This window comes from Podarcis tiliguerta (assembly GCF_965153285.1).
Source record: "Podarcis tiliguerta genome assembly, chromosome: 7".
Taxonomy (NCBI): domain Eukaryota; kingdom Metazoa; phylum Chordata; class Lepidosauria; order Squamata; family Lacertidae; genus Podarcis; species Podarcis tiliguerta.
In genome coordinates this window covers 66152219-66173253 of record NC_139540.1, presented here as the reverse complement: position 1 = coordinate 66173253, position 21035 = coordinate 66152219, and the positions used below count along the sequence as shown (strand labels likewise).

At 42.9% G+C, this 21035-nt stretch overlaps 1 protein-coding gene across 4 annotated transcripts in view; it reads left to right on the top strand.

The window, feature by feature from the left end:
• Nucleotides 1-21035, top strand: part of CDH20 (cadherin 20) — a 155108-nt gene that overhangs the window by 90341 nt on the left and 43732 nt on the right. The window contains exon 1 of one of the 4 annotated variants that reach the window (XM_083449408.1): nucleotides 7542-7621. The exons of the other annotated variants lie outside the window; for them this stretch is intronic. The gene's annotated coding sequence lies outside the window, so the exon portion shown is untranslated. Of the gene's footprint in view, nucleotides 1-7541; nucleotides 7622-21035 lie in introns of those variants that run through there. 4 annotated transcript variants of the gene reach the window in all.

Genomic DNA, 21035 nt, shown 5'->3' with positions numbered 1-21035 from the left:
GAAGATCCCAATTGGATTACGTTGTAACGGCTGAACTTGTAAAAGAGCTCTGCCTTCTACTGTAGATTTAGATTGATTGCAATGACACAAAAAATTCTCCATCTTGCCTTTTGAGTTTAAAGAATTATTTAGCTCACTTAACATCAAAGTAGTCCTTCCAAATAAATATCTGAGTGTTATTTTATCTTGGGGCATGTCTTGTTATGTAGGATATAATCAGACTGATATGGTATTGCATATGGAAGTGTGCTTGCTCTTTTGATATATGCCTCATAGCAAAAGAAAAGACGGATCTATAACAATGTATGTATTTCTTTGAAGAGAGAGACAAATTACAATGACTGAATGGAGCCCTGCTATGCTAATTAAATGTTAGACACTCGTCTGGTCCTGACATATCGAAATAAATATAAAACAGTTCAGAGAAATGTTTTACTTTCCTATAACTTATGTTTTAGATCTCAATGTGTTATTTTTGTGTTTGTTCCTACACTTTCCCATTCAACTCATGGTAAAGAACAGAAATTTTAAAACCTGGTCAAAACATAAAAATGTAACTTGCAATTAGATTAGTCTTGGTTTTGTTTCATTTTTTTTTACTGGGAGATATTTAGAGCCAGGCTTTGGGTATGACATAATTGCAGAGTTAGGAGGAGCTCACCAGTAAGGTCGTTGGATGTGCCCTGCCAGTTCCTAATTTTTAAACAGAAGATCCAGTCAAGGGACCAGTCTCATTGGACTATAAAACCAGCGGGGCACAGAGCCTGAGAAGGCAGTCCCTGAGAGTTGATTCACACACATATATATACACGTCACTTGGGTTTCTGACCACTCAATATTTGGATTATGCACTGAAAGATGCAGGTGTGGATTAAACTAAGACATGTATGCAGGCTTACAATGCAGGAAGGGAGCTTAAGAAAGGAATCCAGTAGGAACTTGTATGTATAAACAGTTAACTAATGATGATGCCTTGTATGTATGATTGAGCCGAGACAGATCATGCAATGGAAACAGAACTTTCAAATCACTTCAGACACACGTGTATGTTAATGGAGTTGATTCACACAGTGAACAACCAAATGGTGAGAAACTGTGAGGATCATGAATGGGTGAGCCAGCCCTTCATAACCGGCAGCTGAATATGTGAATGGACATTGAATAAGATGGCCCCTGAGGCATGATGCGAAAGTCCAACCTGAGGTGCTGTTGTGTGTGATGGCTTCTATCTCTCTCTTTACTATGTTCTTTATAAAGAACATAGTAAAGGTAAAGGTACCCCTGCCCGTACGGGCCAGTCGTGTCCGACTCTAGGGTTGTGCACCCATCTCACTTAAGAGGCTAGGGGCCAGCACTGTCCGGAGATACTTCCGGGTCACGTGGCCAGCGTGACGAAGCTGCTTTGGCGAGCCAGCACCAGCGCAGCACACGGAAACGCTGTTTACCTTCCCGATTTAAAAGCAGTACCTATTTATCTACTTGCACTTAGGGGTGCTTTCGAACTGCTAGGTGGGCAGGAGCTGGGACCGAACAACGGGAGCTCACCCTGCCGCGGGGATTCGAACCGCCGACCATGTGATCGGCAAGTCCTAGGCACTGAGGTTTTACCCACAGCGCCACCCACGTCCCAATAATAAAGAACATACATGGATGCATTGTGAAGTATCCCAGAAGTTTGTAAAGTTTGTACAACACATTGTTTATCATTTATTTGAAGTATTTATATACCACCCTATCACTGCACTCTCAGAGTGGTTTATAATAACTTGAAGTTAGAGAGACTATTGACAGTAACAAATTGTAGACATCCACTAAAAATCATCAAGTAAATGAACATAGTTAAGTACTACGTGTGATTTGCGGCCCATCTTTCATATTTTGACAGTGCCAACTTCCATGAGAGATTGAGAAGAAAAGGAGGCTCTTTCATATCTGAGAGACAGAAGTGTACAGAAATATATATTGATTCATTTCTAGTCAAATATTGAGATAAGTACATTCTAGATAATACCAGTGCTGCTGTCTAGACCCATTTTCACACAGTAAGGTTACAATTGACTGATTAACTGTGGGAGAGAAAGGTTAGTGATCTTGTGAATCCACTGGCACGTAAGGCTGCTACTCATTCAGCAAATTAGTATCATCAACAGAATTAGCAAGTACAACTTTGTCTTTGTCTAGCTATTTGAAGCTAGTGCAGGCAAGGTGCTATGTATTTTGATACTTTCACACAAGAAACTATCTACGTGTAGAAACATAGCAAGTTTGCAAAAGGAAGCCTGATATTTTGTCCTCTTGATTTCAAGCAGTTATGTTGAAGCACAACTCTAATCCAAGCCCTTGCCTTGCAGGCCTTAACTGACATAAGGATAAGACTAGTGCCAGTGATTTTACACAAGCGTTGTTGTTTTGAAGATACAACTCTGTTTTCTTGTAATGCTTTACATACCCTTATGGAAGTTCTTTTTATGAGGCCTACAATATTCAATCGAGGTCAGTCTACTATTACTTGAACATCATTACTGGCATATAAATTAATCAAATCCCCATGATTTCTAAATGTCCTGAAGAGATAGAATGAATTCGTTCTATCTTTCTGCAGCTTTTGCCCCTCGTTGCCTTTGCTCAGCTGAACAATTTGCTAGTCAGAGCAAGAGATATATTTCATAATTAGGGACATAACATTTCTTAAAGAGTAGGGACGCGGGTGGCTCCGTGGTCTAAACTACTGAGCTTCTTGGGCTTGCTGATCAGAAGGTTGGCGGTTCGAATTCCCATGACGGAGTGAGCTCCCATTGCTTGGTCCCAGCTCCTGCCAACCTAGCAGCTCAAAAGCACACCAAAAAATGTAAGTAGATAAATAGGTACCACTGCTCTGGTTTCGGTGTTCCATTGCACCAGAAACAGCTTAGTCATGCTGGCCACGTGACCCGGAAAAACTGTCTGCAGACAAACGCTGGCTCCCTTGGCTTGTAAAGCAAGATGAGCACCTCAACCCCAGAGTCATCTGCAACTGGACTTAACCGTCAGGGGTCCTTTACCTTTACTTTTATTTCTTAAAGAAGAGGCCCAATTCAGATGTTACAGGCTGTTGGAAGCATGTGAAAATGGAGATTGCACTTTAATCCTAACACTGTTTCATAGACATTTCCAAAATTTAGCACCAAAGAACAAGCAAGTATAAGGTCATAGTAAAGAGATTGCAATCCCATGAATCTCCTGAGTAGAATAAAGCCCCATTGAACTCAATGGGTCTTCGCTTTTCCAAAAACCTTCTCTGATACTCTGATACTCAGGTTAGAGGCTATGTTGTGAAACTGCTTGCTTTTAGTTCATATTACTTAGAGGAGGTGGGTGGGATGTCAAACATTCAATAAAATACATGTGTGGGTTTTTTAAAACTCAGTGCTTTCATAATGCATACTTTGATATTGCTGTGAGGAAAAGATTGTGTTTAGGAGTTTTCAGCTCATCTTTCAGAGTTCTCAGCCAGCCCTTGGAAAAGGAAGGAATCTTTTCTGAATAAATGCTACATCTGTCTAATAAAGATGATCACACTGAGGATTACTGTAATACTCCATTAAGGCAGCATACAGTGATCCAGACATTACAATAACATGTCCAGAGTGCATTCCACGCAACACAATGATAATTGTTAGAAATAAAGCAAGCCACTAGGTGACAAACAAGGAACTAATGTTTTCCGAAAGGGGCATTAAAGGCACCATAGCTGTAATTAATTATAGGCAAAAAACCCAAAAAAAACCATGCCATTCAATTAAAGATTTCAGAAATCAGGGCATTTTACCTTTCAAACAAAGAAGTCTTGATACAATGTCCACTATAGACTTTTTCTATTCATTTCTACTGGCAATACATTAGGGAAGATTAGGGCAATTATTAAGAGGCCTGTCTACGTATTATCCATCCATCCGAATAAAAGAAGCTCGCAGCCGTCACAATGGAACAGGAGGTGTTTGTTGCTTTCCCCCTTAATCCACATTTTAAAACACAGGTGAAGGAATATGTTGCACCCTGTGGGAAAGAAACAAAAGAAGTTGTAGCTGTTGAGTCTGATGGAAAATGGTTTGTTAAAAGAAAACGAGAATATTCTGTATTAATCTTAGTGCCAGGTTTCAAACTTGAATCTGTTGCCTTCTTATCATCAGTACCACTGATATATTTATACGTGCTCAAATAAACTACCGTATTTTTCGCTCTATAGGACGCACCAGACCATAGGAGGGGGAGAACAGAAAAAAAAATCTCCCCCTCTCTCCTCAGCGCCCCTTCAGCCAAGTGGCAGGAGAAACGGAGCCCCTTCCATTTCTCCTCCTGCTTCACTGAAGGAGTGCTGCGCAGAGAGGGAAAACTGTGCAGCGCCTCTCCAGCGAAGCGAAGCCTGGAGAGCAAGAGGGATCAGTGTGCACCGACCCCTCTAGCTCTCCAGGCTTCAGGCAACTATCCGCAAGCCTTCGGAGCGCAGCGGGAGTTCCTGCTGCGCTCCGGAGGCTTCAGGCGGCTTTAGCGAAAGCAACGCGAAGCCTCCGGAGTGCGGGGGGAGCTCTCCCTCTGCGCTTTGGAGGCTTCGCGTTGCTATCGCTGGAGCCAAGGAGCCTGCATTTGCTCCATAAGACGCACACACATTTCCCCTTAATTTTTGAAGGGGGAAAAGTGCGTCTTATAGAGTGAAAAATACGGTACTTGTTAATGGCATGGCTATTTCTATTACATCCTTACATTGTTTTTGTGAAGACACTGGGGCTGTAGAGAGTTGAAGATAGAATGTGTGAGGTCATCATTGCCCATGCCATGCCTACTCACCGAGCTGTTATCTCTAATCAATCAGGCTTTATATGTTGTACTAATGCTTCAGATACTTGTAAACCCTCTTTGACTGGAGGTAACAATGGGACAAAATAAATGAGTGTGTACATCAGAGGTAATGATGGTGTTATCATTTTGTCATTCTGCCTTCCAACTCTCAAAAACACATTATTTGTGCCCTTGTTTCTTGTGGCAATCCAGCTTGCCACTGTGAAATCCATCTGTGTCTTCAGTAGTACCATTTTATTCGGTACATAGATTGGTTTAATGCACGCGTCATCTCTTGGCCACTTTCATAGTTAGCTAATTTACTATCCAGTTATATTTCTAGTGAATGCTATAGTAGAAAAATGTAAGTACCATTACAGGTACAATCCTATAGCCACTTGCCCACAAATAAACTCCATTTTAACACAGCTGGGTTTATTTCTGCGTAAGCATGCATAGGGTTACTCTATCTTCAAAAATGAAACATTAAAAAAATAGTTGCATAAAGTGTATAAATGATGATGAAGTGTACAAATAGAGCATGATAATAGTAAAAATCTCAGGTATGTAGACAACTGTGCAAGAAATATTCTCACATTCTTTTTTGACAGCTTTTCGTTTAGTGTGTGCATGTTTCATTTTTCCAGCAAATTTTGTTTAGCTCTGTGAAATCCTATGAACTATTAGACAACAATCACTACAGTTCAGATTCTTTGTTGTTGGAACCCAGTTTAGTGTAAGGTAAACCCAGTTTAGTCGTGGCAGACTCTGGGGTTGCAGCGCTCATCTCGCTTTACTGGCTGACGGAGCTGGCGTACAGCTTCCGGGTCATGTGGCCAGCATGACGAAGCCGCTTCTGGCGAACCAGAGCAGCGTACGGAAACACCATTTACCTTCCCGCCGGAGCGGTACCTATTTATCTACTTGCACTTTGACGTGCTTTCAAACTGCTAGGTTGGCAGGAGCAGGACCGAGCAACGGGAGCTCACCCCGTCATGGGGATTCGAACCGCCGACCTTCTGATTGGCAAGTCCTAAGCTCTGTGGTTTAACCCACAGCGCCACCCGCGTCCCCCAGTTTAGTGTCGGGGCAACTAAACTGTTTGATGGGTTTATAAGTAGGAAGGTGCCTTATACTAAGTCAAACGTTGCTTCATCTGACTCAGTATTCTCTACGGAGAATGAAGAGTTTTAAACAGGTGAGGGAATGAGCTGGTTTCAAATTTTTGCTATCCTATGAAGCTCAGCGAGTGACCTAGGGCCAGGCATGGTCTCTCAGGATAAGCTAACTCACAGGGCAGTTCTGAGTAGAAAGTGGGTGACTAATTCTGCAGTGCAAATTAAATTCTTAATAATCCTGAGCTCAGTCACCCCCAGTTAATGTGACTAGCCTTCACATACTCTTCAGAGCATAGCTCTGTGCAGATGTTTAGGCCTACTGAATGAATGTTTGTATGGTGGGGTGATGGCAGGCTCTATCCCACCACCATAAACGCCTTCTATCACACACCTGCAGATACAGATGTGCCTTAAATTCCAACACGTGTATGCAAGTTGCAGACATGCAATGAAGTGTGCAACCGGTGGTGTGCAGTGCAGTGTCACCCAAGCCCATTCATCAAACGCTTGGAGCCCAACAGCCAGTCACCTGAAAGGAGCTTAAGAACATGACTATGTGGTCTTCTTTGGATTTGTGTTTGGAAGAAAATGCAATTAAATGCAATTTTTTTAGCAAAGAAAGAATGCAATGATCCACACAGTATTGCTTTGATGTTCCATGTTCTCAAGCAACTAGTATGCACATGAATACCTTGTTTACATTATACCGTATTTTTCCATGTATAGGACTAGGTTATTTTATTAAAATATTATGCTAAAAACTTGGGGTCATCTTCTACACAGATAGTGGAGAGGTGGGACGGGAGATTGGTGGCTGCCGTGAGCAGGATATTGTCTGTGGTGCTTTTGCGGGTGAATGGCAGGTGCTGCAAGGTCCGCTGGCTATTGGCTGCTGCAGCAATTGGGCAAGCGATTGGTGTTTGCTTTCGGCAAGTATGCAGACGATTGGTGGCTTCGCTGATGTGAGTGTGATTTGCAATCCCCCCCCCCTAAAAAGCTCAGTGACTGTGGGCAATCTCCTCCCATTCTCTTTATGTGGAGTTCCGAAAGCAAACACTAATCGCCTGCCCAATTGCTGCAGCAGCCAATAGCCAGCGGAACTTGCAGCACCCACCAATCACGTCTTATAAATGGGGGCGTCTTATACACGGAAAAATACAATATATTGGTAAACTATTCTATTGAGAACACACATTTATTGTGAACAAACTTCATGCAGTCCCAGCTTAAAACACTTGTGCTGTAACAACAAATCCACACAGACGGCATATGTGTATGTGTATGTGTATATATATATTGAGTGGCCTTGAGGAAAAGACAAGAAGGCTGTCCAGTACTTATCTTTGGCAATGAAAACAAGGCTGGATTGTGGCATATTCACACTGAAGTACATTGTTAGTTCTTATAGTTTGCAGCCGTGACTAGGTCAGTTGTATGGTACCTCACAGTTTTCTTCTAGAGTGGGGCCACCATTGAGCTGAAGGAGCAAAATGCGTAGATTTTGAGGTGGCATTTGAAGCTCCGAGAACATCATTTTTGTAGGGTTTTGGACCGTTGTGGGACAAAAGGTGTGGAGGTGTCTTTATTTCCTTTTCCTTTATTCTTTTAGCCAGAACGACTGCTGTGAAGGCCATGGACTCATATTTCATATTCCCAGAGGTCCTTTGAAGCCTGGTTATAAGAACAAGGTAGACAGTTCAGTAGCACCTCAAATAGTTATACATACACCGAAATACTCTTATTTCCTTTCCTGGTTTGATTTCACAGACAGCCGAAAATGTTCTTTATCTTGCTAGCTAATAGTATTCCTTCATGGAGTTGAGGCAATCAGCAAGGTCAGGACCGGATAGTATAGATGTCACTTCTAGCTAGCCGTTATAAATGTCAGTACCAAGAAGAGATATATTAGCTCTTGGGTTACCACATATTGCAAGCATTACAGGATGAACTGGCATCAAACCTTGCGTTGCGTTCCCTGCACCTGCCCTACATATAAATGTAAATGCATAAAATAAAAAGTCAATACATTTGCACAACTTGAAGGCTCGCTTGTACCTGCAGGTTATGAGATGGGGATAAACTGTTGGCAGGTTTACAGTTTCAGAAATAAAAGTCATCTCTTATACACTCTTTCCCCTCCCAGAAACGTTAGGTAGTTAGCAGATCTGAGACCAGGGCCGCCACCTAGAGAACCTTTCTTTCTTTTTAACATATGGTTACCAGATTTTTTTCAATGAATCTGGGGACACTTTTTTATTTTATTTTTTTGAAGCTGAGTAGCAACAGGTAGTCAGTAGTGGGGATGGTGAAACAAAAGGCCCTGGGCGCAAGCACACATGTATATTGTATAAAGGTGCAAAGCCCTTCTTTCGCACCCTGTGAAACATAAATGCGCAGAGTATTTTTTAAAACTGGGCAACGGCGCACTATCCGCCCGTGACTCCCAAGCCTTCCCCGATCTCCTTCCCCCTTCCCCCTTTGTTTTGACAGATCAGGGGAGGCTCGGGAGTCACGGGCGGGTGGCCGTTGCCCAGGAGGGGCCAGCCTGGTAGTGCAGTTGGCTCTGGCTGGCTTCAAGAGCTTCTCGCTGCCATGGCGCAGGGAAAACAGCAGGCGCCACTGCAGCAAGAGGCTCTTGAAGCCAGCCAGAGCCAACTGTGCTAGCAGGCTGCTGAGGCTGCTGCTGCCAAGTTTCCTGGGACAGATTTGCAAATCTGGGGACATTCCAGGGACGGAATTTGTCCGGGGACAGATTGCAAATCCAGGGACTGTCCCTGGGAACCGGGGACGTCTGGTAACCCTACTTTAGCAGGTGTGAAATTGTGAGGGAAGATGCATCAATGGCTTATTCTGTCACACTCAAGCCCCATTGTAAACTCTGCCCACATTTCCTTCCTGCTGGCCTGGGTGGAGAGGCAGGCAGCCAATGGTGGGAGAGGTTCTTGCTGCATCATTCCTTGCAGGTATATGATTCATTGGGTTGCCACATGTAAACCCATGTAGCCCAAAGTTCAAGATGTTGTGTTGTATTCCGTTGGACTGTTTTTTCTGTGCATTAATGTAAGGTAACCAAAAGTAATATAAATTTCACAAAAGCATTCAGGCTCATGTAATGAGGTCTTTATTACTTCTCTGAGTGTCAGGCATATAACCACCCCAATATCCAATAACAAGCCCAGGTTAAGAACAGTTGCAGCCAATGACATGGTGCCCTCTGATGTTGCTGGACTACAACTCCTATCATCCCTGACTCTTAGCCATGCTGGCTGGGACTGACAGGAATTGTGGTCCAACAAGATCTGGAGAGCATCATGTTGCCTACCACAGCCTAGACTGCATGTGCAGCAATCCTAATCATGGCTCATCAGGCAAGTGGTGAAGACAATTTTTTAAAATCTTGCCTGGTGTTTGGACTCAAGTCCCTCCCTTCTGCTGTTTAGTTCTGTTCAACTGTTTTTTTAATGCTTTCTGCTCTTGTCATGTAACTGGGCAATTAATAATAGATGCTGCTCTGTTTTTAAATGTAAGCTACCTTCAGGCCCCCTTTTTAGGTCAGAAAGGCAAGATGTAAATGGTGAACAATAACCAGGTTCTTTCATAACCATCCTTCATAAAGCCACTTGAAACCACGACTTCAAGTTCTGTTAGTGTCACTGCACAGAATGAAAATCTAAAACATAGTCAGTGCCAACGCAGAAAGGGAGGGAGGCATTCTCAGAGGGAGGGAAGGAGATGAAGCAAACATCCCCACCTCTGGTCCTTGATTTGCAAAGCATGATCTCCGGGAAGATATAGTGTTGCTCTGCTGCAGGAAAACCAGCATTCTGGTTCAGCCTTTCAAATAAGTCTACAAGGCTGCTAACCTCCTTACACACATTTACCTGTCTTAGTTAAGTGCAGTACATTAACAACCAGCAACGAAAAGCAAACCAGTTGACAAAACAAATCCTGCCTGGAAACTGATGGTTTGTTTGTTTTATTTCATAAAATTTACACACTACATGGTTGTAAAAAGTATCAAATATGTTTGCACAAGATAAAACAGAATCTAGGAAAAATTTGCAGCCATGCTGCAAAACATAACAAAAGTTACAATACCAAAACAGATTAGAATTACCTCAACTTTCCAAGCATCTGGGTAGGCTGGTCTAAACAGGAGTGTTTTTAGCAGGCACTGAAAAGAGTGCAGTGAAGGCACCTGCTTGGTCTCAATAGGCAGGGAGTTCCGAAATGCAGGTGCTGCCACACAGAACGATCAAGTTCTTACAAATGCAGAACAGGTATTTTGTGGCACCTGTAGTAGTGCCAATTCCGTTGATTGAATTGGTTGAGTGGGCACATGTGGAGTAAGGCAATCTCATAGGTAAACTGGCCCCAGCCTCCCCTAACCTGGTGCCCTTCGGATGTTGTTGGACTATTAGCAGTCCCATTGTCCGTGACTATTAACTATGCTGGCTGTGGCTGGTGGGAACTGTAGTTAAAACTTTCTAAAGGGAACCAGGTTGGGAAAGGGAGAGCTTTCTACCTTAACAGAACTGTTTCGAGGATTACAAGTGAATGCATGTGGAGGTTTTAAATGAGGCTTTAAGATGCTATGTGAATGCTGGGTTTTGCAAGTGTATGCTTTTGAATTCACTTCGGTGGTGGGAATAAGCCAAATGAATTGCAAATTTGGTTCATTGTAGTGCGGTATAAAAAGCAGAGACATCACCTTGCCAACAAAGGCCCGTGTAGTTAAAGCTATGGTTTTCCCAGTAGTGATGTATGGAAGTGAGAGCTGGACCATAAAGAAGGCGGATCGCAGAATAATTGATACTTTTGAATTATGGTGCTGGAGGAGACTCTTGAGAGTCCCATGGACTGCAAGAAGATCAAACCTCTCCATTCTTAAGGAAATCAGCCCTGAGTGCTCACTGGAAGGACAGATCGTGAAGCTGAGGCTCCAAGACTTTGGCCACCTCATGAGAAGAGAACACTGCCTGGAAAAGACCCTGATGTTGGGAAAGATGGAGGGCACAAGGAGAAGGGGACGATAGAGGACAAGATGGCTGGACAGTGTTCTCGAAGCTACCGGCATGAGTTTGACCAAACTGCAGGAGCTAGTGGAAGACAGGAGTGCCTGGAGTGCTCTGGTCCACGGGGTCACAAAGAGTCGGACACGACTAAACGACTAAACAACAAGAAGTGTGGTATATATTTCCCATCTAGTGCCCTTTTAGAGAAAGTTTGCAGGCAGATTCTCACCTTATGAAAGTTGCTGGCACGGCTTTGTACAAGTCACCTTTAAGAAGCGAGAAACAATAATCTGCATATGGTCCTGTCAGTATTCCTCTGGGATTTATAGGACGGAGCTTTTCTGTTATTCTGTAAGAGGTGTTCTTCCTCACTCCCCCCACCCCCGTAAAAAAAGAAAAAGAAAGATGAAATGCTTTGAATGTTGAGTGAAATGAGTTGCTGATGTGTCCCAAGAGAGCCTGCTGACTGATCTGTGGTTATAACTTTGTGACACTGGATTGTATTCTGAGTTAATGTTTATGCACCATATGGTGCATTGTCAAGTTTCATTGTATTTTTCCAGGATCTTAATATATATATATAAAAGTTAAAAACCTAAAACCCAGTCTCTTTCAATAATGAAAACAAATGCCCCAGGACACATTTTTTAAAAAGAAACTCACACAAATGTACAGCATCCATCCAGCCAAGACATTTAGAAGAAGAAGAGAAGAGTTTTGGATTTGATATCCCGCTTTATCACTACCCAAAGGAGTCTCAAAGCGGCTAACATTCTCCTTTCCCTTCCTCCCCCACAACAAACACTCTGTGAGGTGAGTGGGGCTGAGAGACTTCAGAGAAGTGTGACTAGCCCAAGGTCACCCAGCAGCTGCATGTGGAGGAGCAGGGAATCGAACCCGGTTCACCAGATTATGAGACTACCGCTCTTAACCACTACACCACACTGGCTCCCGTATCCGATGATATGAGAACACCAGGTAGCAAGAGCAGATGGCATGGGTGGGGTGAAGGTGCTTGCCTGACCTCCAAGCAGGTAAGTCGCTGCTGCTTAACCAAGAGGAGTGAGGCAATGGGGAGGGGATGTCCATGCAAGGGCACTGACAGGAGAATTTCCGCCGCACTGACCTTTCCTTCCCAGTAACCAGCAGCGACCCACCTGCCAGGAGGTCAGGTAAGTGCCTCTGCCCTACTGTGCCATCCGTAATTGCCAGGTAGTTGTTTTTGATGTGAGAAGGGCGAGCACCACCTCTTCTTGGCCAGTTTCCATCTGCCAAATCTTGTCCCGCTTGTCCTGCTGCTTTCCCTGGGGAAACTTTCTGTTTATCGTTTAATCGGAGGGAAAGTCAATCTTTCCCCCCCCCTGCAGATTGACGTTCGCTCTGATTCAGTGGTAAACAGCAAGTGGCAGGGCAAACAAAAACCACTTGGACTCACTGCTTAGAAAGAAAGCACAGGACAAGCAGGAAACCTCTCTGACCTGCGCTTTCTATGCACTGGACAAGGAGGAGTGTGTACGAGCCCTTAGTTAAGATAGGAGTTCTGAGCAATTATGCACAGGATTGCAGTCAGTTCAATGGGACTTTCATGTTAGCATGAAAGCTTCCTTTACTCGTGAATCTTCTTCTTCTTTGGCGATCACTCGTAGCCAAGTACGATTGTCTTCCATAAACATGGTTTTAACAATGAGTCTGTAAGTGACTGTGGAAGCCAATTCTGGATCCACACGCCCTTCCACAGTGGGGACATAGGTTTCTGGGCAGGAGTTGATCGTGGTGAGGGTTTGCCAAGCATGCCTTCCTCTTAGCACATTTCTCCCTTTCGTCCTGTTTGAGCATCTTCAAAACCCATGACACATTTGGTAAAGGCTGTTCTCCAATTGGAGTGCTCTCAGGCCAGTGTTTCCCAGTTGTCTGTGTTTATACTACATTTTTTTAGATTTGCCTTGAGACAGTCTTTAAACTTCTTTTGTTGACCACCAGCATTACGCTTCCATTTTTAAGTTCAGAATAGTTGCTTTGGAAGAAGATAATCAGGCATCCGCACAACATGACCAGTCCAACGAAGATTGGCATTGCCATACTGTTGCCCCCTTTCCTCTGCCTTGAATCCCAGTAACCTAAGCACAATAAGCTTTATCGGGGAAAACACGCATAAATTCCTTTATTTTTCTGTGCTGCTTTTCCATACTTCAAACCATGCTCAAGGTGGCTCACAACATAAAAAATACACAATTACAACGTAGCAGAAGTAGTCATAAACAATAAATAAAACATGTCCAAATTGAGCACTTTCCACATAAATCTAATCTAAAACTAAGACACAAAAAGGAACAGCAATAACAGCAACAACCCTTCTCTCCCCACAACAATACCCCCTAAATAATACACCAGCCAAAGAGTGTCCAACGAAGTTGATGTTGAAGAATCATTGCTTCAACACTGGTGATCTTTGCTTCTTCCAGGACACTGATATTAGTTCGCCTCTCTTCCCAAGTGATGTGTAAAAATTTTCAGCGATACAGTTGATGGAATCTTTCGAGGAATTGGAGATGACAAGTACTGTAAGATATATCTGGCAAAACTTCCCCAGCCCCCAATTTTCCAACAGCTACTGGTGAGCTCATTTTCGCAAACCGAACCTAGAAAGTGGCACTGATCTGTGAATTTACCTGGAATTTGGTGTGAGGAGTACCAGCTTTTCCTATGGCATAGCACAGTGACATAAGGCAGTGTATACAAACTCCTTATTCTTCTGGATGAGACATAATACACAGTTTCAGAACCATCCTGATTGGATGGATTGGACTGGTGACATTCAAAAGCATGGAACATTGCAATTGATTCCTTTACCCATCCAGAGCTCTTGGGGGGCCTGCTTCCAGGTTAGAATTACAGGACAATGGTGCGAGCATTGAAGAGTAAGTAGGACAACTGCAGAAGTAAAGAAAGCATGAAAATTAAGCCCTTTAATGAAGAAAAGTACTTACCCCCTGCTCTCAGTTTTAAATATCACAACAAATTAAAAGGCAAAATAAACAGCTCACTTGAAGCATACTCTGCACTCTGCTTTAATTTCTTCCTACTGTGTTCATTACCAAGCTGTTTGCTTTCTTTAAGGCAGGATAAGGATGGGAGAGGAAAATCTTTTTAAAAGAAGTCATTACACACGGAAGTCAATCTCCACTAATGTATTCCTGCAACAGGGAATGCGCAGCTAGAAACTGCTTGCTATGTAAATATATATAAAAATCAAATCTAAGTATAGATACATACATATGCAATTTTATAAATTTGATTGCATCCCTCTTTCTCCTCCTTGACTCAGCCAAGCACATAACCCCTTCTCCTTCCCTCTTGCTTTTTCTCCCAAAGCCACCCCAAAGCCCATAATGTTCTGCACACAGATCCAGGGGAAGTATTCAAGTACTGGTAGCAATTGGAGATTCCCTCTCGATACAGTCAGCAACTATGGAGGAGCAGCTTTAGGTGGGACTGTTGGGAAGACTGTTTCATCAGGAAGTTTGAACAACTCCTGTTCCATCTTCCCTACCACCACCACACAACACAGTCCCAACCTGATCGGGCCCTTCTGCAACTGCTATCTGCATTTCTAAAAGCATTCACATTTGTTTGTTTGTTTGTTTGTTTGTTTATTCAGTTAGTTAGCTAGCTAGTACCCTGCCCTTCATCCATGGATCTCAAGGCAGTTCACAACACAAACATACAAGATAAAAAACACACAAAGTACATAATAAAAAATAGAACAAAAACAAACCAATAACTCTGCTCCTCTCCGCCCCCTGTATCACTGAAATAGAGCTGAGATAGTTTTAACATTCAAACTTTCCCTAAATATCAAAGTGGTTATTCATATAATTAAAGGATATCCAGCACTTGTGCAACTGGAGACCTCTCTAGATCGAATCACTCTGTGATTGTAAATTGTTTTATACTGTCTTTCATGTTGTGTCTTAGTGTTGCAACCCACCCTGGGCCCTTAGGGTGAAGGGCAGGTTCATAGAATCAAAGAACCATAGAATCATACAGTTGGAAGGTGACCACCCTGAGGGTCTTCTGGTCCAACCCCCTGCAATGGATCTAAACTGAAGCATCCATGACAGATGGCCATCCAAACTCTGCTTAAAAACCTCCAAGGAAGGAGAGTCCACAACCTCCCGAGAGAGACTGTTCCACTGTCAAACAGCTCTGACTGTCATAAAGTTATTCCTGATGTTTAGTCGGAATCTCCTTTCTTGTAACCTGAAGCCATTAGTTTGTGTCCTACCCTCCAGAGCAGAATTGTTGTTGTTGTTGTTGTTGTTGTTATATATGTCATCCTTGTACTGAAGAGACCACAGGGACACTGGTTACTGGGGGCAAAGGAGCATTTAAGGGATGCCCTTCTTTCTTACAGGCAAAAAGGGTCATAGCCCTGCCAAGCTTCTCAACACCTCCTCCCCCAAAAAAACCCTCCAAAGGGATGGTCCAGCTTTGTCCAGTCCCCAATGATAATATCAATACATTTCCAGTGACTAAGTGGCTTCTATACATCTTTTCTGCTATCCTATACAGTTTTCTTTGCCACTCCCCCCCCCCAATGCTTTTTATGTTTGGAGTATTTAACTTTGTGTTCAGCTAAGTCCTTCTCAGAGAAAACCCGCTGAAATTAATGAACCTAAGTGAATCGTGTCTGTTAACTTCTATGGGTCTAGTCTAAGGACTACCATAGAATACCACCCACTTTTGCCAGAATGCATGTGTGTTGATGTGGCGGGGGTAGAAAGACTTGGATGTAGAGGTAATTTTGGGGAGTTCTGTTGAAATGCAAGCGCAGGCACTTGGGGGGGGGATATATAACCAGTGCAACTGTTGGGTTCTGTTGACATTTGAGTGAGGAGTTCCATCACGATCCTATGTATGTCTACTCAGTTGTCATCCCTATAGGGTTCAATGGGACTTGCTCCTAGATATACAGGGTGATTCATAATGAAGTATACTGTATATGCCATTATAAAGCACCCTGTATTTGTATAATGTCAGCCCTTAATATATGAAATGTATGTATTTATTTGAGGAGGATGGGGCTGTGACAAAAAAAATACACAAGCTGCTTAAAAGCGTATTTGAACTGAAATGATTCTTCCAATATGGCACTCCTGATTCCCTCTGGAAATAGCTTTCATACACAGAACTGCACTCAAAATCTCTTGCTTTCCATTGGAGTAATAGTGGCGAAGTCTGCTCTGGGTCTGATGCAACCACACTGGTCACAGCCCCCTAGAACTGCTTCTACCCGCCAAGCATTCCTGTGAGGGTGGCAGGACTGAGAGACAGGATATCAACAGTACAGCTGAGCAAAATTACTCCAGTTACGTATTGCACCAAAAAATTACTGCAAAAAATAAATAAATGAATATGCCTTTTCCCCCCCATACCAAATAAGGCATGGATTATCATTAATGGTTAGATTCAATTCTATATAATGACAGACCTCCCAGTCCAAAAGATATGTGATAATGATCTGCTGAAAATGGGCAAATTGGAAATACTGCAGGAACTGATGCTTACACCCTCCCTTAGCAAAGCTCTAATTCATCCTCTACCATACAGCATAAATGCAAAAGAGTGCCTTTATTTTTTTTAAAAAACAACTGATTATAAGAGTGTATGTATTGACCTATAATTGCTTTTTACTACCTAACTAAATGGCTATATTAATCATGCATGCATGCAGAGTGCATCTTACCTTTGCTCTGCTAATTAATCAAAACAACTAAAAATAGTAATAATACTGATGAAGGAGCACGATCCTATAAGGCTGTTGGGTACTCTGCATCTAATCCACACCGAAGCACTGAAAGCTTCTCCCCCAAGTCACTGCACCAGTCTGCATTAACATGCAATGGACAAACTACTGGGTGTTTGGCAGGAATAAGCAAATACTACACACACGAGACAGATGATTTTCAAAAGGCTTGTGTAATCCAGTTAATCAAAACCAATGTGTACTTATGCCCTTTCCAATAAGATCTCCTCTTGATGAATGCCAAAAAAAAATTATGCAGTTGTTTTTGTGTGAAGGCAGGTTCTATTTTTAAGGAATCAGTAAGACTTTTTATTAATGTATGGTAAAATGTATATCTTACTGTATTTTAATAGGGCAATCCTATGTATGTTTACTTGGAAGCAAGCTCCACTGTGGGGATTCTCACAGGTAAATGTGCATAGGATTTCAGCCTTAATCTAGATGACCTCCAGGAAAATTGAAGGCTTTCCTCTCCCTACTGAGAAATATTGGTGGTGTTAAGTGCTGCTGCTGTTTCTATGGCGCTTTTCGGTGGATTGGCCTTGTCAGCAACTAGATTTCATGGGGAGCAACTTTGTTAATGGACTCAAACATACAGGGCTAAAGCCATAACTCCTGATCCTTGGCTCCCATAATCCAATAATTCCCTTATGGCAAAGCCCATCCCCACCGTTGCCACCCTTTCACATCCTTCCCCAATCTATAGAATGGCAGAACAACTGCTGCTGGGAGAGCTATCATGGGGGCTAGGTTTTATGCTATTTTTATCCTATTTAGTAAAATGCATTTATTTTCTTTGTTTTACAAAGAAAAATTAGTAAAGTGTTAATCCCTGTTTCCACAATATTCCAAGTTTATACTGTAAAGGTAAAGGATCCCTGACAGTTAAGTCCAGTCGCAGACGACTCTGGGGTTGCGGCACTCATCTCGCTTTACAGGCCGAGGGAGCTGGTGTACAGCTTCTGGGTCATGTGGCCAGCATGACTAAGCTGCTTTCTGGCAAACCAGAGCAGCGCACCGAAATGCCATTTACCTTCCCGCTGGAGTGGTACCTATTTATCTACTTGCACTTTGACATGCTTTCGACCTGCTAGGTTGGCAGGAGCTGGGACCGAACAATGGGAACTCACCCCATCGTGGGGATTCGAACCACCGACCTTCCGCAAATAGCAGGACTGGCTGGATGCCGAGGAGTGGTGGGAGGCACCAGTTGGGGGACCCCCAGGGAACCCCCAAGGGAAGAAGGCTCACAGTCAGGGGATTGGTGGTGGGACAACAATGAGTGGTCAGAGGAAGCAGACTGGGAGATGTCAGAAGCTGGCAGCTGCTGTTTAGGATGCCAGCCAACAGTCATGCCCTTATCCTGGATACTCCATTTCATTCCCCCTCTCCCCTACTTTTCCATCTTTTCCCACAATAGGTATTTAGCATTCCACACCCACAAAGCATGCTCAGTCATCACTGAGCTTTTTCATTGCTGTTGGAGGCTTGTGTGTATATGTATCTTTTAAAAACCTTGCTGATTCGTTCCTCTTGTGCATGGATGGTGCTGTTCTGGCTGCATAAGGATTCATGCACAGAGAATGAGCTTACAATTAGTAGATAAGACTGGTTTATACAGTTCATGAATGGAAAGCCCGTAGAGGAATTATATGCCCAGAATGCCTTGGAAAAATGGATTTCCATTAAAAAAAATCCCTCAGCCACAACAATTTGCCCTTGCTCAGTACTACAATAGAAGAATCTGGTCATGCTAAAACTCAGTTGTTTCACAATTAACTTTACTGGCATGAGCAAACTGTTTCCAGTGAGAATGGGTTTAATGCTTGATCATTTGTTTTCTTTATTATGCTAAGCTTTGCTGACGATCACAGATGTTCAGTAAACAAGACTGCTTGCAAGATGACTTTAAGCAGAACCTCTGGTGACTCATATTCAAAGATCATTTTGCCATGGGGATCAGTAGAAGGGTTGATTGCAAACCTTTGAACAAGTGTCTGTGGGGAACACAAAGAGAACAGTCCGGGCCCATCAAAGCTGATGGAAGTTTTGACATAGATTTCCACAGGAGATGAAATACAGCAGCCTATATATCCATAGCTGTATCAGTATCATCACACTTAAGAATTTTGATAGTGCTGTCAGTAAGGGAATCTGTGAAACTCACTGACTCACATCGCTGACAGGAATATCAAAATTCTTAAGGCGCTTTCACAACAGATAGAAAGCTGAAACTTCATGCACGCATGGCTCAACATACCTTGCTTACTCAAAAAGTCTGTAGATTGGACATTTCTACCTTTCTACCTCAAAATCCAGGACACAAATTCTGCCGCATGCCACCATACAGAACTCTCACCCTGAGTCACAGACAGAATGCTGTAGGATCTTCATTAATCACCCATGAAGCAGGAGAGGAGAAGAATTCCAGGTGGCATCCAGGAATGCAAGCTAGTTGTTCCAGAATTACCGTATTTTTCGCTCTATAACACGCACCCGACCATAACACGCACGTAGTTTTTAGAGGAGGAAAATCCGTAGGCATGCCACCTGTAGGCATTTCCTCCATAACACGCACAGACATTTCCCCTTACTTTCTAGGAGGAAAAATGTGTTATGGTGCAAAAAATATGGTACTTCCCTTCACAAAACAAATTCAGCCATGCTCAATATTGTTTGCAATCAACTCCACTCTAGACATTGGACTTGGCTGTCACTTGAGGAGACAAGGCAACATCTGGACTCCCTGTGTGTCTCTCTCCTGACACCTAATAGCTTATAGAAGCTGTCAGAGAACCCTACATGGAATGCTGTGGTAAAAAGCAGTATAATGCCTAGGGACAATAGGATGAGTGATGAGCATATGCACTTGAGTGTGATCGGGGATTTGTGAGAGAAAATATACCAACTTTATTGTCCAACTAGCCTATGGACCTTTCCAGTTCTGCATTAAACAACAGCGAGTCAGATAGCTGCTCCTGGGTGCTCACAAACAAAACATGTCCCCTCTACTACTTTCACATTAGCATTGAGTGCACCCTCAATATTCCTAGCTCCTGCTGTAGATACCAGTCTGTTTTTGAAAAGAAGAGTTGTGTGTCTGGGAGGTGAGGGAAATGGATACAGAGAGGCTGTGGGGAGCAGCTTAGATCTGTGGATGTTCATAAGTTTCCACTAATATTTACATATTTTTTGCACATCATAATCATTTCATAATAGCCCTTGCTTCTGTTATGAGTTTGATGAGTCTGGCTGCATCTCCTGCTGTGTATGTGGGGTGTTCGGGGGTTTTTTAATTCTAAAAAAATCATCATCTCTAGATAAAAACATTAAGCGGTCTGTCAAAACAGCAACCTAATTTCACAACGGAGAGTAGAGTGAAATCGTAATAGACTTTAAAGACGTTTTTTAAAAAAAGATCAATATTAGGCTTTGTAAAGAATTCACTTGCCCTCAGAGGACACAAAAGGCCCTCCCCTCCCGAAAATGAACATCTGAAACACACAGAGGATGTTTGCTAACTGCACTGACAAGAGTAGCGAAGTGCAGTGCCACCTCATTAAACTTGGCAAAACAGGGGAAGAAAAGACTGCTACAAAACATGGCCTGAGTGAGGTCACCAGCTAATCTAACTTCATGACAACAAAAGATCTTTGACTGATGAGAAAGTCTCCTCTGATGGAGGTCAACATTCCTTGGTCTAAATGAGTCTTTCAGGCTCAAGGTGGAAGGGGGGGGGGAAGTTGTTCGCTTGACTCACTGAGGCATATGCTACGGTAGCATGTGGCTATCAGCATCCTGAGACCTTTTGTGACAGATATAATGATTAACTGGCTATTCAGAATTCTAGAAATGTCACATTAGCTGCGGTGGCCAACTCCTCAGAGAGCAGGCAGCAGAGTGTGAAGCCTGGCTTGAAGCAGAGGAAGGTTGGGTGCTAAAAGAATAAAGTGAGAAATAATTTGCAGCTGCTAAAATTGAATCAAAGCATTGCAGCGTGTCTGTAATATTTGTGTGCATGCATATACATGTGAGGTGACATGCAGAATTTTGCAGAAGGATGCCGGGTGGGAGGAAGAAAGAGAGTCAAATCGGTACCTATTATAACTTTTATGAAGTGAATCCTCCTTCGAAATACTGCCGGTGCTGTCTGGTCATAAATATTTCTCTCAAAAATGTTCTGTTCGCTCAAGCCAATCAATTATATAGTGAGATCTGACACCTACCTTAGCATACCTCCAGAGTCTTCCTTTCTAGCTAATCAAACATTACCTTCATTTG